The following is a 16,242-nucleotide window of genomic DNA, read 5'->3' on the forward strand; positions in this document are numbered from 1 at the left end:
GGGGGGGGGGGGGGGGATTATTTGAAATGGTTTGTTAATTAGTGAACTTGGTTAATATTGAGCTCTAATTTTAGTGGGACCCATACTTCGATTATAATGTGACCAAGCATATTCACGTTCTACTCCATAAGGTGATTAATATGATATATTTATTTATCAAAAATTATTTATAATTTAATTAAATATTTGATGTCAAAGTAACCCACTTGAAACTATAAATTAGTGAAAATTTTGATTTATTGGAAATTAGTAAACAATTATCCTACATATGAAAGTTAGGAAACTTTGGTGTGGTTTATAAGGTGGAAGTTTGGAATTGGGTTTAGGCCCCAAGGGGTACCAATAGTCTTTGGAAGGGGGAATACTTATATCCTATTAGGTTCGATCATAAACCCACACGCGTCCGACCGGCCGGCTCGGCTCGGCACGGCACGAGCACGTGCCCATGCCCGAGTCCGGTCCGGTTCGGTGCGGGTGTGGGTCCGGGTCGACCTTTACACTATATTAACTTTTTGGACAAAATTTATTTAAAATTTTGGGCCAAATTGTAAATAATCAAATTCTTGGGTACAAAATGAAATTTAAATTTTGGTTTATTCCGGGTGTTTTATTTACATAGGAAAGTTAGGAAACTTTGGTGTGGTTTATAAGGTGAAAGTTTGGATTTGGGTTTGGGCCCCAAGGGGTACCAATAGTCTTTGGAAGGGGGAAGACCTATATCCTATTGGGTTCGGTCATAAACCCACACGCGCGAGCCGCCGTCGCCGTCCGTCCGACCGGCCAGCTCGACTCGGCACGGCACGAGCACGTGCCCGAGTCCGGTCCGGTTCGGTGCGGGTCCAGGTGGACCTTTACACTATATTAACTTTTTGGACAAAATTTATTTAAAATTTTGGGCCAAATTGTAAATAATCAAATTCTTGGGTACAAAATGAAATTTAAATTTTGGTTTATTCCGGGTGTTTTATTTTCTTTTAACAGTCGACTGTTTCGACTGTTTACCCACCAAACAGTCGACTGTTTACCGACCAAATAGTCGACTGTTAACCGACTTACCAGACACGAATTTTAAGAACAGTATGTCTGTTCGAATTTTTGAGGCTTGTCTGAAAGGTGATGACTGTTCGAATGGCCACGAACAAGTCTATAAATAGCCAGCCTTTCTACCAGAAAATTTACACCATTTTCATTTGCAAACTTTCTGTGCTTTGAATCTCATTTCCCTCTCTCTCGTTCTGATATTGTCTCGAAGTAAAACACTTCGTTGAGTTCGTTGGAACTCCTATAGACTGCAGTGCTGCTTCCGTAGGAGACGAAAAATTCGTTCTATCCTGGGAAATGATTGCTGGACGCCTTTAGCACCATTGAAGGCAGCAAATTCGTTTTAAGGACACATCGTGAAGTCGGTGGGCTCGAATTACAATTTTGGATCCTGTTGATCAATTCTTGCGTTCAGGTAATTCTGTCGGATTGTTTTCGAAGGAGTGAATTCAAACTCTAGAAACAACAGAAGAAAGATATGATTTAATGTCAATGGTGAGTGATATAGGTTGGTAGAAGGAGACACCCCCAAGGACAAGCAAGGCAGATCACAGCACACTAATGCAAGGCCATCGACCCTCATAGGGCGTTCTACCACTACACCCAGGGAGCGCTCTACACTACGTCTAGGGAGCGCTCTACCACAACCCCCAAAGGGCGCTCTACCGCTATCCCAAGAAATCATTCTACCACTAAGCGAAATCCTCAACGGAAATGATATCCCTTGTCCAAACACTTAGCCATAAAACCTTTAACGAATCGACAAGGTTACATGGCCGCTGATACAGGTACAATCTTCAGACGGGAAGTTAAGGACTCATCACTCAGAACGTGGGTGTAGTGGGAATATCATCGTGGGACACGTGGCACCACAACCGCCCAGCGGTTACTTAGCGCCTAATATCTATAAATACCCCCGGATGAGACACAGGTAAGGGATGATTTTCTTTGAGCTCCCATTCTCGTTTTTAGCCATCTGATTTTCAAATATATTCTTTCCAAGTCTAAAAATTAATTCTCACGCCGGAGGTAAAACGGGGGAGAAAGCCCCGCCTTCATTTTTCAGGTCTTACATACTTGACGGAGTGGTGGAAATGCCAAATATTACCGGGTAAACAGAAGGGTGTTGAATCACCGCCTTTCATTGGCGCCGTCTGTGGGAGCATCCGTTTGAACTAAAAAGCCATGTCAAGAAGACGAACAAGAAGTGATACTCGCCTGGTTGGGAATACGGCGGAGACGGAGTCGGAGTCAGTTGCAAGGGGTCATGAACCACCACCGCCACCGCAGTATGTGACGCAGAGTCAATTCAGCGCTTTGGAAAACCAATTGGCAGCAATGATGGTGCTTTTACAAGACCAGTCGAAGAGAACCACCATTCCTCATTTAAGCCCGACGGAAGTGACGAATCAACAACCGCCTCAAGCGTCACCCGTGGTTGTCTCACCCACCTCTCAGCGGGGAGCGGGAGACGCGGGAGCCCCAATGACCGGAGCTCAACAGCCCCCGCAAACCATGGTAGACCTGGAACGAAAGATGGAAGAAATCATGTCACAGAAGATAGACGATGCGTTGTCCAAAAGGAAGGATAGGCGGAGACAGATGGTTTTGGAGGAAGACCCGTTCGCCCCAGAAATCATGGCGGTTCCTTTGCCTAAAGGCTTCAAACAGCCCATGATTGAAGCCTATGATGGAGTCACGGACCCGCTTGACCATCTACGAACTTTCGTGGATCTGATGAGACTTTATGCCGCCCCGGACGCCGTGATGTGCCGATCCTTTCCCCCCACGCTCAGGAGGGAGGCTAGGGACTGGGTAGCAATCTTGGCCTCGCGCTCCATCAAGTCATTTGATGAGCTCTCCAGGAGCTTTGTAGCTTATTTCCTAAGCAGCAAGAGGAAGAGGAAGACAGCCATTAAGTTGATGCAGGTCGTACAGGACAAAGACGAGTCATTGCAGGAACACTTAGCCAGGTTCAGCCGGGTGACTCTTAGCATTAGAGACCTGCAAATGTCCGCAGTGGTTACAGCCTTGATGAATGGAACGCGAAATCGGGCCTTTAAGATGTCACTCTCCAAGAACCCCCCGGAGTCGATGCATGACCTATTAAAGAAGGGAGACAAGTATGTCGATGCGGAGGAAGCGGAGAAGGTAACTAAAAATCTCAGGGATGGAAGGGAGACGGAAGCTAATAAGCGAAAAACATATGACGAGCAAAAGCACAATGATAGAAATAAGCAGAAGAGTGAACGCACGAGCAAGGGTTATGTCCAAGACCGGGCAGTCAGGCAAAAACGAGAGGAGGTCAAGACACCCACCCCTTTGAACATTCCACGAACCAAGTTATTGATGGAGATACAGCACATGAATGAGCTCGAATGGCCCAAACCAATGCTAACCCCTTCTGGCAAGAGAAATCAAAGTAAATACTGTCATTTTCATAGAGATCACGGGCATGATACCGAAGAATGCCTACAGTTAAAGGAAGAAATTGAGCGCCTGCTGAGACGGGGGCTATTGGCAAAGTATGTGAAAAACGATAAGAGCAGGCAAAGGGTCGAAGGTATACCCCCACCAAGAGCAGGAGTGATAAACATGATCATCGGAGGAGTAGCATCGGGCGGCGACTCAAATTCAGCTAGGAAGGGTTATGCGTGCTCATTAAGGGTCTGCTCTATACAGAAAAAAGCAAGATTAAACCAGAGTATAACTTTCGATGAAGAGGACTTGATTGGTGTAACTCACCCCCATGATGACGCCTTAGTAATAGTAGGCGATATTGCAGATTTTGACGTGAAGAGGGTATTAGTCGATGGAGGGAGTGCGGCAAATGTCCTCACCTGGGATGCCTTCTTGGGTCTAAAAATCCCTCAAGAAAGGTTGAAGGTGGTGACTACCCCCCTACAAGGCTTTGGAGGGGCAACAGTGATACCGGAAGGGACTGTAGAGCTTTCAGTCACGCTTGGGACATACCCAGCGACAGTGGTGATCGTGACTAATTTCTTGGTTGTCAAGACCCCCATGGCTTACAACGCTATCTATGGCCGGCCATTGCTAAATGCAGCTGGCGCGATCCCATCGACATACCATCAAATTATGAAGTTCCCAACCAGCAGGGGGATTGGGAGCGTGCGAGGAGACCAGCATGCATCAAGAAATTGCTATGTGGATAGTATACAAGCCAAAAGCCCACCATCAGTCATGATGCTGGATGTAGAACTCCCGAGGGAGCGGATCGAGCCGCTTGATATGATTGAAAAAATGCTGGTTGGGATCGGGAGCGTGCGAGGAGACCAGCATGCATCAAGAAAGTGCTATGTGGATAGTATACAAGCCAAAAGCCCACCATCGGTCATGATGCTGGATGTAGAACTCCCGAGGGAGCGGATCGAGCCGCTTGATATGATTGAAAAAATCTTTATTGACGAAGGAAAGGAGTTTCTTGTTGGAACAGGTCTGGGATCCGAAGAGAAGGAAAAATTGGCGAAGTGTCTAGCTAAAAATTTGGATGTCTTCGCTTGGAACCCAAAGGATATCCCGGGGATTAGCTCAACTGTTGCGCAGCATCGCCTCGGTGTCCAGCCAGGGGCTAAGCCAGTGAAGCAGAAAAAGAGAAACCTTGCCCCTGAGAGGCAGGCTGCGGCCAGAGCAGAGGTGGAAAAATTGCTACAGGCGGGTTTTATCCAAGAGGTGCAATACCCCGAGTGGTTGGCAAATGTTGTACTTGTGAAGAAGTCAAATGGAAAATGGCGCATGTGTGTAGACTATACTGGGTTGAACAAGGTATGCCCAAAAGACTCATACCCACTTCCCAGAATAGATCAACTGGTGGACGCAACGTCGGGTCATGAAAGGCGCAGCTTTCTAGATGCGTTTTCGGGGTATCATCAAATTTCAATGGCCGAGGCCGATCAAGAGAAGACGTCATTTATCACGGACTTCGACACGTACTGTTACACAGCCATGCCATTTGGCTTGAAAAAGACTCATACCCACTTCCCAGAATAGATCAACTGGTGGACGCAACGTCGGGTCATGAAAGGCTCAGCTTTCTAGATGCATTTTCGGGGTATCATCAAATTTCAATGGCCGAGGCCGATCAAGAGAAGACGTCATTTATCAGGAACTTCGACACGTACTGTTACACAGCCATGCCATTTGGCTTGAAAAACGCAGGAGCGACGTATCAGAGGATGGTGAACAAAGTCTTTCGTGGGCTAATCGGGGATGTCGTAGAAGTCTATGTTGACGATATGGTGGTCAAGAGTGCCAGAGCCAATGACCATATGGCCTGTTTGCAAAAAGTGTTTGACGTTGCCCGACAAAGCAGATTAAGGTTCAATCCAGAGAAGTGTGTTTTTGGTATCGCAGGTGAAAAATTTCTAGGTTTCATGATCACGCAAAGGGGCATCGAAGTGAACCCGGACAAAATTCGGGCAATCCTAGAAATGAAGAGCCCCACCAGCAGGAAGGAGGTTCAGAGGCTGACGGGGCGGGTAGCGGCCTTAAATCGTTTCATGAGCCGAGCAGCGGACAAATGCTACCACTTCTTCAAAGCCATAGGGGGCTCCTCCAATTTTGAGTGGACCCAGGAATGCGAAGAATCTCTTAGGAACTTGAAGCAGTCATTACAAGAGCCCCCGATCTTGACCAGCCCATCTCCTGGGGACGTGTTGTGTCTCTACTTGGCAGTATCACCAAAGGCAGTCAGCGCGGTCCTGGTGAAAGAGTTCTCGAAGGCGCAGAAACCAGTCTACTATGTGAGCCAAGTATTGAGGGGTGCAGAAATAAGATACAGCCTGACTGAACAGCTGGTGTTTGCATTAATTGTCGCAGTCAGGAAATTGAGGCCTTACTTTCAGTCTCACACGGTGCAAGTAATGACTGACCAACCTATCAAGCAGATTCTACATCGGCCCGAGACCTCTGGGAGGCTGTTAAAATGGGCCATCGAGTTAAGCGAGTTTGATATCGAATTCAGGCCAATGACAGCTATTAAGGCACAGGCTTTAGCAGACTTCATCGTTGAGCTCACCACCCCGCCCGAGCTCCCACCAGGGGAGCAGGCAGATTGGAAAATTTTTGTCGATGGATCTTCAAATGACGAAGGATCCGGGGCGGGGATCATAATGATAGGTCCGAATGAAGAAGAGTTGGAATACTCACTGCACTTTGAATTCCCAGCAACAAATAACGAGGCCGAGTACGAAGCAGTAATCACGGGTTTGGGATTGGCAGCCAGACTCGGGGTCACCTCAGTGGAAGTTTGCAGTGACTCTTGGTTGATAATCGGGCAAGTGACGGGGGAATTCGAAGCAAAGGACGGAAAGATGGCTGCATATTTAATGGAGGTCAAAAACTTGCAGAGGGGGTTCACTAAGTTTAAGATAACTAAGGTCCCTCGAAAGGACAATGAGCGAGCAGACGCGCTGGCTAAGCTCGCATCAGCCAACCCCAGACGACTGCCTCGCACAGCCAGTGTGCAAATTCTGCGACAACCTAGCATCCAACACGTAATCGATGTTATGAATGTAGAAAATGAGGAAAGTTGGATAGACCCGCTGTTTGAGTACCTCACAAAGAATAAATTGCCGGAGGATGCTCTCACAGCTAGAAGGCTAAAAGTTCGGGCAGCCTCGTTTGCCATCATCGATGGGCAACTCTACAAGCGAGGCTTCATAATGCCGTATTTGAAGTGTTTGTGACCGACAGAAGCACAGGAGGTGCTAGTCGAAGTACATGCGGGAATTTGTGGCAACCACCAAGGGGCGACTACCCTTGCGTTCAAAACGCTTCGACAAGGATATTATTGGCCCAGTATTAAGGAAGATGCAGGAGAGTTGGTGAGAAAATGCGATGCATGCCAACGCCATGGAAATCTGATCCACATTCCGGCCGAGCAACAGACGGCAGTTTTCGGGGTGTGTCCCTTCTTCCAATGGGGGATGGACATCTTGGGACCTTTGCCCCTGTCAAAAGGACAGAGGAAGTTCTTGTTAGTTGCCGTCGACTACTTTACTAAGTGGGTGGAAGCTGAGCCTTTGGCCACCATCACGACTGCAAAGATACAGGGATTCGTCTGGAAAAATATCATATGCAGGCAAATGGGCAAGCAGAAGTGACCAACCGAATCATACTGTGGGATTTGAAGACAAGATTAGAAAAAGAAAAAGGACTTTGGGCTGAGGAGTTGCCCAATGTACTATGGGCATATCACACTACCCCCCGAGAGTCGACCGGGGAGACGCCATTCAAACTGGCCTTTGGGATGGAAGCCGTGGTTCCGGTTAAGATCTTAAGCGAGACAGGAAGGATGAAAGTCAAGCAACCCGACGACTTATCCCCACTTTCAACATGTTCTTCATGGTTAGGACTGACCCTAAGTCAGGTGCAAAGGGCGGAACATCAACCAAGTCCTGGATTTGAGCTTCTAGAAAGGGAGTAGCTTCTACTTGGCTATTGAAGAGACGAATTTGGGGGTGTCGCCAGTTTGTGTTAAAAGAAAACTGACCCTTTGAAGGCCGGACGAAGAAAAATCGGGACTTCCATCCGCTATTCGAATTCCTAAACTTAGGGAATTGCATAGGTACCCTAGTGGTAAAATAGACAAAGGCATTACATTGAACTAGCTCATGCATTTCGAAGATACACCTGAAAAGATCCATGGAAGGTGAAATTCCCTTTTTGAGACAGACGTACAGAAAATATAACGCTTTTCTCCATGCATTAGGATTAATTTGACTAGGAGTAAGGTGGAACTTGTTGAAAATCGATACAAAAAAGGGATGAATGGGGAACCGAAAACCCCCGTCCATAACATCCTTGTACATGGCTATCTCACGGGGGTCGGACCCAGGGAGCCTTTCTTTAGGACCAGGGGCTCTATAGACGTAATCATCAACCCGGTCATACTTTCCTAGACATTTTTCTAACTTGAGTGGCGAATTGTAGAGACTATAACTTTTTGGGATATCTAAGGGGACAACCTCACCGGCTGGGTCACGCCCGATTTCCAAATTTTGGCCTGGAGATTTAGAAGAACCAATGTGTCTCTTTGGGAAATTTGGAACAAATGGCTGAGAGTCAATTGAATGAGTTTCACTATCACTATCATAAAGGGATTTGCCGGATGAAGGGGGCGAGTCACTACAAGGGCGGATCGAAGGACCGGACAAACCACGAGAATTAATGGATGGCGGGAGACGGCCAGCCTTCGGGCTGGCCGTAGGTCGACCAACCATAGGGCTAGTCGACTGTCGACCAGTTAAGTTGGTCGACCAGCGGGGCTGGTCGAGCAACCAGCCCCGCTGGCCGGCGACCGACCCCCACGTGGGTCGGTCGGACTCCCGTCGGCACCCTTCGACGAAGGTCCGGTCGAATCACTACACCCCCCATCACTTTTTTCATTGGAAGGAGAAGAAAGGATAGTTTTATACATGACAACAAAAATGATGAAGAGAAGAAATTTAAAGCAAGACCTTGGATTTAAATAAAGAGAGGAAATTACCTTAGAAGAGAGGAAGCCTAGGAAGTTGAGAGAAATTCGCTAATACGAACTATTCCTTTCTCTTTATTTTAAAAAAAAAATTCAAACCAACCTAAAATTGCTACCCCTTGTCGAAAACATCGACAAGGGATAGAGGGGCTAATGATATAGGTTGGTAGAAGGAGACACCCCCAAGGACAAGCAAGGCAGATCACAGCACACCGATGCAAGGCCATCGACCCTCATAGGGCGTTCTACCACTACACCCAGGGAGCGCTCTACCACAACCCCCAAAGGGCGCTCTACCGCTATCCCAAGAAATCATTCTACCACTAAGCGAAATCCTCAACGGGAATTATATCCCTTGTCCAAACACTTAGCCATAAAACTTTTAACGAATCAACAAGGTTACATGGCCGCTGATACAGGTACAATCTTCAGACGGGAAGTTAAGGACTCATCACTCAGAACGTGGGTATAGTGGGAATATCATCGTGGGACACGTGGCACCACAACCGCCCAGCGGTTACCTAGCGCCTAATATCTATAAATACCCCCGGATGAGACACAGGTAAGGGATGATTTTTTTTGAGCTCCCATTCTCGTTTTTAGCCATCTGATTTTCAAATATATTCTTTCCAAGTCTAAAAACTAATTCTCACACCGGAGGTAAAACGGGGGAGAAAGCCCCGCCTTCATTTTTCAGGTCTTGCATACTTGACGGAGTGGTGGAAACGCCAAATATTACCGGGTAAACAGAAGGGTGTTGAATCACCGCCTTTCAGTGAGGAACCCGAAGGATGGATATGGAAAGGAGTTAAGACTAGAGGATGAAAATTACCTAAGAGTTACTTTTAAGTTTAGCCAAACATGCTGTTGAATCAACTAATAATATTGTTTAGATGTAAATGTTTTCACCACAGCCTGATGTTAAAGCAATCATAAGAGGATTGAAGATTTGATTACTAGTCATCTGGAAAGACACAAGGATTGTGCTAACTTGTTTAAATACTTGGCGTGATTTGGATATTTGATAATCCAATTGAATAAGCAAGCAAATGAGTGCAAGAGAAGATTAACCCTCAAGTCCTGTAAATGTTATCGAATGTTTGAGTGACTCTTTCAATGATTTCTTAGACGCAGAGGCTTCAGATTTTACTAAATTATGAGAATTGGAAAAAGATGTATTATAACCCGTTCTGCACAGTCAAAGATTTTAGCTTCCATTATTCATTTTCATCGTGCCAGTCAGTTCTTCGTCATCAAACTCTGACCAGGGCAGCATCAAAATTAAGTTTCAAATGATTTGCTGGTGGGAGTGCCTTGATTCTCTCTGCATTAGGCGATATCGATGTTGTCATCCTACTCACCTTTTGTAGTCCTTCATGAGATTGGCCGTGGTTTCTAATAGGATCATATTAGGCAGTCGAGAATTACATGAGAATACCCCCGTGTAATTGTGTTTCCATCTTTCCTGTAGAACATAGAGTAACAGGGAGCTGTTCATGAATGCCTTCAAGTGGCCGATGTCCATATCTTCAAGAAGGTTTAAAACTTGGTGACCTGGTCTTTTATCTTACCTTTTACTTTCAAGATTATTTAAAGACACACATTTATTTAAGATTAACCATAGATGTCATTTTTTTCTATTAGAAGGAAAAATACGTTGAAGGTGAACCAATTTCGATAATAAAGTTCAGATAGGGTCTAAAATTATTGACAGTATTGACTAGAATATATTTTTTTCCTCAATGCCTTAATTTAAAGTCAAGCTATTTTCGACTGCCACCGTATGGCTTTCATTTCTATTTTATGGTACAACATTTAGTCTTAGGTTCAAAGTCTTTCATCACCGACCGAATACTTGGGCTAACAGGTTAAAAAAATGAAAAGGGAATAGGGAGTTTCTGGCTTGAATGGATCACTGACAATGGATTAATAGGCCTACAGAGTGGATAAAGATCAGTAGAGCATGTTCAAATATAAAGGTTCACTCTATTAAGTTGGTAATCTCTCTCTCTCTCTCTCTCTCTCTCTCTCTCTCTGCGCACATAAGGATTCTCGCCATCAAGTCTGTAATTTTCTTACATCTCCCCATCCCAAAGCCCAATCATAATTATTTATTCCTAACACCCCAGCCAACCCGACCCACCCACTGACCCCACAAATTGTCAAGGTCCTAATTTTTTTATGGTCAAGCATTGACCTTGAATTTGATGTTGCTTATAAGAGTTTCTTTTTTCGTAATAATTCTTTTTTCTCAATGTAAAATTGAGATTTCAAATTCTAATAGTTTACCTTGTGAACTAAAAAAGTCAAATAAAATCTCAAATTATAGATTTTCAAAATCCATTTTATTTTCGTTCAATTGCTACAAGATCAACAATTTCATGAGCCTAGTCCTTTGCTTTCCACATACATACTTTCTACTTCATTTTAGTCTGAAACAAAAATCCCCATCTTGTGTTTAGAATTGGGCCGACTCTAAGAATTTTGTGACCTAATGCGGTAAAATATATATATATTACAAATGTAGCAATCTCTTTAACATTAATGATGGTCTATTCAAACACGTTTTCTTGTAATAATGAACATTATATTTATGAAGCTCAATCGTGGCTTGATTCGTTCGAGAATTAATTCTCGCATTCAAGAAATAGAACCAAATCCTTCTGAAAGCCAGTGAGGTATATAAGCGATGACTTCTATATATTGCTTAAAATATCAAATATTTAAAAAGTAAAAAATAAATAAATTCAAAAGTAGCAATGAAATTTAAAGAACAAAAATGAACATTGAAATAAATAGAAAAAAACAATCATTATTGGGTATTGGGACAACCTTCTACTTTATTTGCATACTATATCTTCAAGAAAATATTTATGCAAGGATATGTACATAAAATGGTCATTTTTCACTTTTAATTTTTTTTTTGGGGCCCAAGGCCATTGCCTAGATAGCTTTGGCCCAGAACTATGTGTGAATATATGGTTAAAAATAAGTTTGAAAAAAAAAATTACAAAAGAAGGCCAAATAGGGAATTTATATGCTCAACAATTTATGTATTAAACATGTAGGAGTTCGGCAAATTATTATTATTATTATTATTTTGGTAAAATTAGATATTTAATACAATTCATTTGAATGGGTACAGAAATATTTTAGATATTGATTTGATTTAAAAGGAAAGTAGGATCATGTTTTAAAACTATTTTTGTTTTTGTTCTTTCTTTTTTTTTTTAATAGTTTTGTTTTCTGACTTCAAGATAGTGCATCAAAAGTGAATATGGAAAATGTAAATATGACAGTTTGTCGAGTCAAATGATTGGTAGAATTTGATCAAAGCCCAATGAAAAGCTTGATGGAGGTGAGGTTCATGAACTCATTGTTTGCTATTCTAGTTCTTTGTTAGTTTGAATTTTCACTTACTAGATTTAGATCCCTATCACTTTTAGTCAAATCCTTGTAAAATCATAGCCATCACAAACTTTATTTGGGCGAGCTAACCACTCAAAATAGGGCATCTTGCTAATGTGCTCCCACTAGTGAATTGTACATTCAAGGTTAGCTGACCATTAGCTATAGAATGATAAACCATTAGCTATAGAACGATAATGTAATGGACGGTGGGTAGATAGAATCATTGCTAAGAAAAATTGTCAACTCTTCATGATGTACCATCTTTTGCTAACAAATTATGTTGAAGTTAAATTTAATATGGCTGTCAAATTCTTCAGCTTGACTCCAATTTTATAGTTTGCGAGAACTTCGAAGTTTTACTGGTATATTTGATAAGTTGAGTTAACGAAACTCGATCACGTTAGAGAAAAATATAGAAATATTAGCATATTAGGCGGCCTCTCGATCCTTTTGTTCATGGTTAAATGATTATCATTTTTATTTGCTCATCCTCTATTTTTTTACTTTTACTTTGTATTGAAAGCAGTATTTCCATATTCCAATAGCGAATCTCACATAATGAACAATCATCTAAGTATTTGAATTTCAAGAAAAATAGATCTAAATGATTTTTTAACTATGTTTGAGTGTTGCATATATAAAATAGTCACTCCATTAACTTGTTATTTTGAAATCCTTGAAAAAAGGGAAGAAACCAAATATTGTTACTCCACATACACAATAACTTTTGCTCATTTGTTTTCTCTTTAATCTACACATTGTCGATGCCATTTTATTATTAGAGAGGCATAAGGAACACATCCATCAATTTTCTCACCCAGATGAGATCGATGTTAAATCGTAGAGTTTGTTACAAAAAGTAAAATGAAGAGAAAAAAGAGTTTGTGTTGTAAAAATAAAAATAATAAAAATAAATTTACACTCTAAAGATATAATTGAGGGTTGAGGGCAGGGGACATGCTAAACATACCAATAATATTTGGTGAAGATTCCATGCATAATCAATTATTGAACATATAAAATAGCCGAAATCTTGAAATTAAACCACTCATAATATATCTCGAGTGTAACGACCCGAGCTCTAGGAACTCGTGAGATTACAAGGACCTTAAATTTATAAAATTCTACCTAAATATTTCATAAAATGCAGAAATTTAATTTGTATTAAAAACATTAAGGCTTTAGAGAACTCGTTAAAAAATTAAAGAATTTTCTTTCAAATAGTTTAGATTTTCAGCTCGTACGACTTTTAGAAATAAATCTCGTTCGAAAAATAAATGAAGTCCAACATTTACAAAATTTAACCTGTAGACATCATGCACACAGGGAAATTACAGGTTAAAATTTCTCATATAAATTCAATCAATAGATTGGTCAAAATTGATTCTAAACCGGAGTTATTTGTTCTCGGGTACAATCTGACAGCTCTCGGGAAAACGTTCATAACTTGAGTTTTATAGATCCAAAATTCATGATTCTAATTCTGAGAGATAGATAACTCATATGGCTATCTTTTTCAACTTGAATCACTTCAAAATTCCAAGTATTTAGGTCTGGGTGAATTTTTAAAATTAGGGAGAAACTTGAAATATTTAGTTTCCAGTAGTGTGACTCAATGAACTGAATAAACCACCATAAAACAAATATTAAGCAACTTCATAATCAATTCAGTCTTCAAGCTTTCAAGAAACTCTAATTTAAAATATCCCAAATTTATCGACCATAGCAGTGTTAAAAATAGTGGCAAAATTCTGAAATCTTCAAAGAAACATACACAAACATTAAAACCTTTTTTTGTCTCAAAACATGAATTCAAACTACAATCTGAGTGACTCCAATGACTTTTAAACATAAAAGTGGCAATCTAAAACATAAGAATAAATTTCTCTAAAAATAGAACATGCCATTTATGCCAAACCACCGTCGGATCTCCGATTACTCTGAAAATGGTTAAATAGGAGTGAGTATCTCAAAAAAATACTCATTAAGCTACACGAGCTACATGAACTTAATAATCATATATTTAATCGTACATTCTTACACATTGCCCTCATAAATAAATAAATCAATGATCGAACAATCTACCTAAGGTTCTAATGACCCTCGACAACTATCAGTTTAACATATATACTTAAGGTTCTGATGAGCCTCTACGGCCATCAGTTTAAAGGCACTAAAGGCACTTCACATGCTTCATGCAAATATAACGAATACATGCTTAATTGAAAATTAAATTCCTATAATGACAACTTCACGTAGGAATCCTACCTCAATTTGTGGTGATGACGTAGTGACCATGTTGAATCAAGATTCTTTCCAAAACTTTCCAAGTTTAGAGTTGAAATTGGTTTCTACCTCTCCTTTGAATCTTTTTTCCTTTTTCAAAATTTTCAGTTAAGGAGTCGTGTATCCAGAAAGTTTGAAGAAAATTGAGTTCCAATAGTAGAATTTGGATATAGGTAGGTTTCTTGTTATAGGATTAGGATAGGGCTTAGCTAATTCTCGTCTTTAACTAAATCCTAATTCAAGTCTAATTCAAATTGCATAATTTAAAAAGTAAACTTTCATCCTAAAATTAAAATATTAAAATACCCAATTCCTTTTCACACGTGGCTGCCAAAATCTATTAATCCTTAATTGACCTTAATTAAACATGTGAATTCTTTGGACATCAATATCATGGACCTAACTTATCCGAAATAACATTTTCTCGAGTACAAAATTCGCCATTTAATACGAGCTTTGAAACAAGCCCAATATTGATATGAAATTTTTCACTAGATGAATACTTTATTATTTGAACAAGAGCTAAAAATTTTAACACGAGATTTATTTTTAAATTAGTCCCTCAGTATCTCAAATTAACAAAACATGTCAAGATGAAATAGATTAAATTTTTTATTTTCGGTTGCTACATTGAGAAAACAAGTTTTAATAATTTAGCTAGTAGAATTCAAATAGATATTCAATAGATTAGAAACGATTTCATCAAAATTTTACCTCGGAAATGAAGAACTTCATATTTCTCAAGTAATTTTTATTTGTTACAAAGTCGATCCTCCTTTGCCAAGCTGCTTGACAAACAAAGAATATTAATGAATTATTAAAAGAAAATATAGCATTAGAGTAGAAGATTTAGAATAGGAATCGAGGACACATACATACCTGCCTTATCCTACAAATTGGAAATATCAAGCTTTGGTGCACTCACTGGCAATGGACTCAAATTTTCCATCATAGGGCAGTTTTTTATGGTCGAATCCTTCAATAGAGGCCATACAAGGTCATAGTTCTGAGAGCAAAACATTTGAATACTTGAAAGATCCTTGAGTCGTAGACGGTTCAACTTAGGAAACACAATTCTAGTTTTCATTGCTTCAATTATTCTGATCTCTGAAGTGCCTTCTTCTTCTTCTTCTTTTCCAACAATCGCTTTAATCGATTCACAATCTGAAACCTTTAGAACTTCCAGAGCCACAAGAGAATTGGCCATTGAAGGTAAGAATAGGTACTTTAAGATACCACATCTTTCAACGACAATTGATGTCAAATTCTTGAAGACACGAATTCCATTAGGAACTGTCCCTATAATGTACGCTAATTTGTCCAGATATTTTAGCCTTAGCGATCTCAATCGACCAAATACACTTTCAGCATGATCTTCTGGAACTATTAGACATTCAAATTCAAACAGCACTTCCAATGCTTTACAATCATAAACTTCAAGTATTTCAAGATTTTGTAACGATTCCCTCGAATTCTCTGCCCTCATGTTCACTAACATTACTATATAATCCAATCCATCAATGACCAACTCATTCATGTTAGGCAATGTAACCTGTGAAATTCACTTAATGATGTAAGCCACGACACTAACATCATCAATCTTTATCTCGTATATAATAATTAATACTTTTCCACATTAGTTTTTGATGGGAAATGCCTAATGACCCACGTGGATGACTACGGGGATGACCTCCCTCTCACATGTCGACGTGGGTACCTCGTGAATAAAATAATCCCGATCCTCCATGTCTGTGTGGTGTTTCAACCTCATGGTCATCCAAAATATTCGTGTAGCATTACCCGTTTTTGATAGGGTCAATTGTGACCAACAATTTTTTTTATTTATATTCTATGCAGTCTAATATTTTAGTTCAAATATTAATAAGTTATTCTTTATAAACGAATTGGAGAAGTTGTTATAATTTGTTTGATTCTTCGATTTGCATACATGTACATGGAAACAAATATGGCCAGACGCACAAGGAGGAAAGGAAAGATACATACCTGGT

This window comes from Olea europaea, unplaced genomic scaffold (genome assembly GCF_002742605.1).
Source record: "Olea europaea var. sylvestris unplaced genomic scaffold, O_europaea_v1 scaffold337, whole genome shotgun sequence".
Classification (NCBI taxonomy): domain Eukaryota; kingdom Viridiplantae; phylum Streptophyta; class Magnoliopsida; order Lamiales; family Oleaceae; genus Olea; species Olea europaea.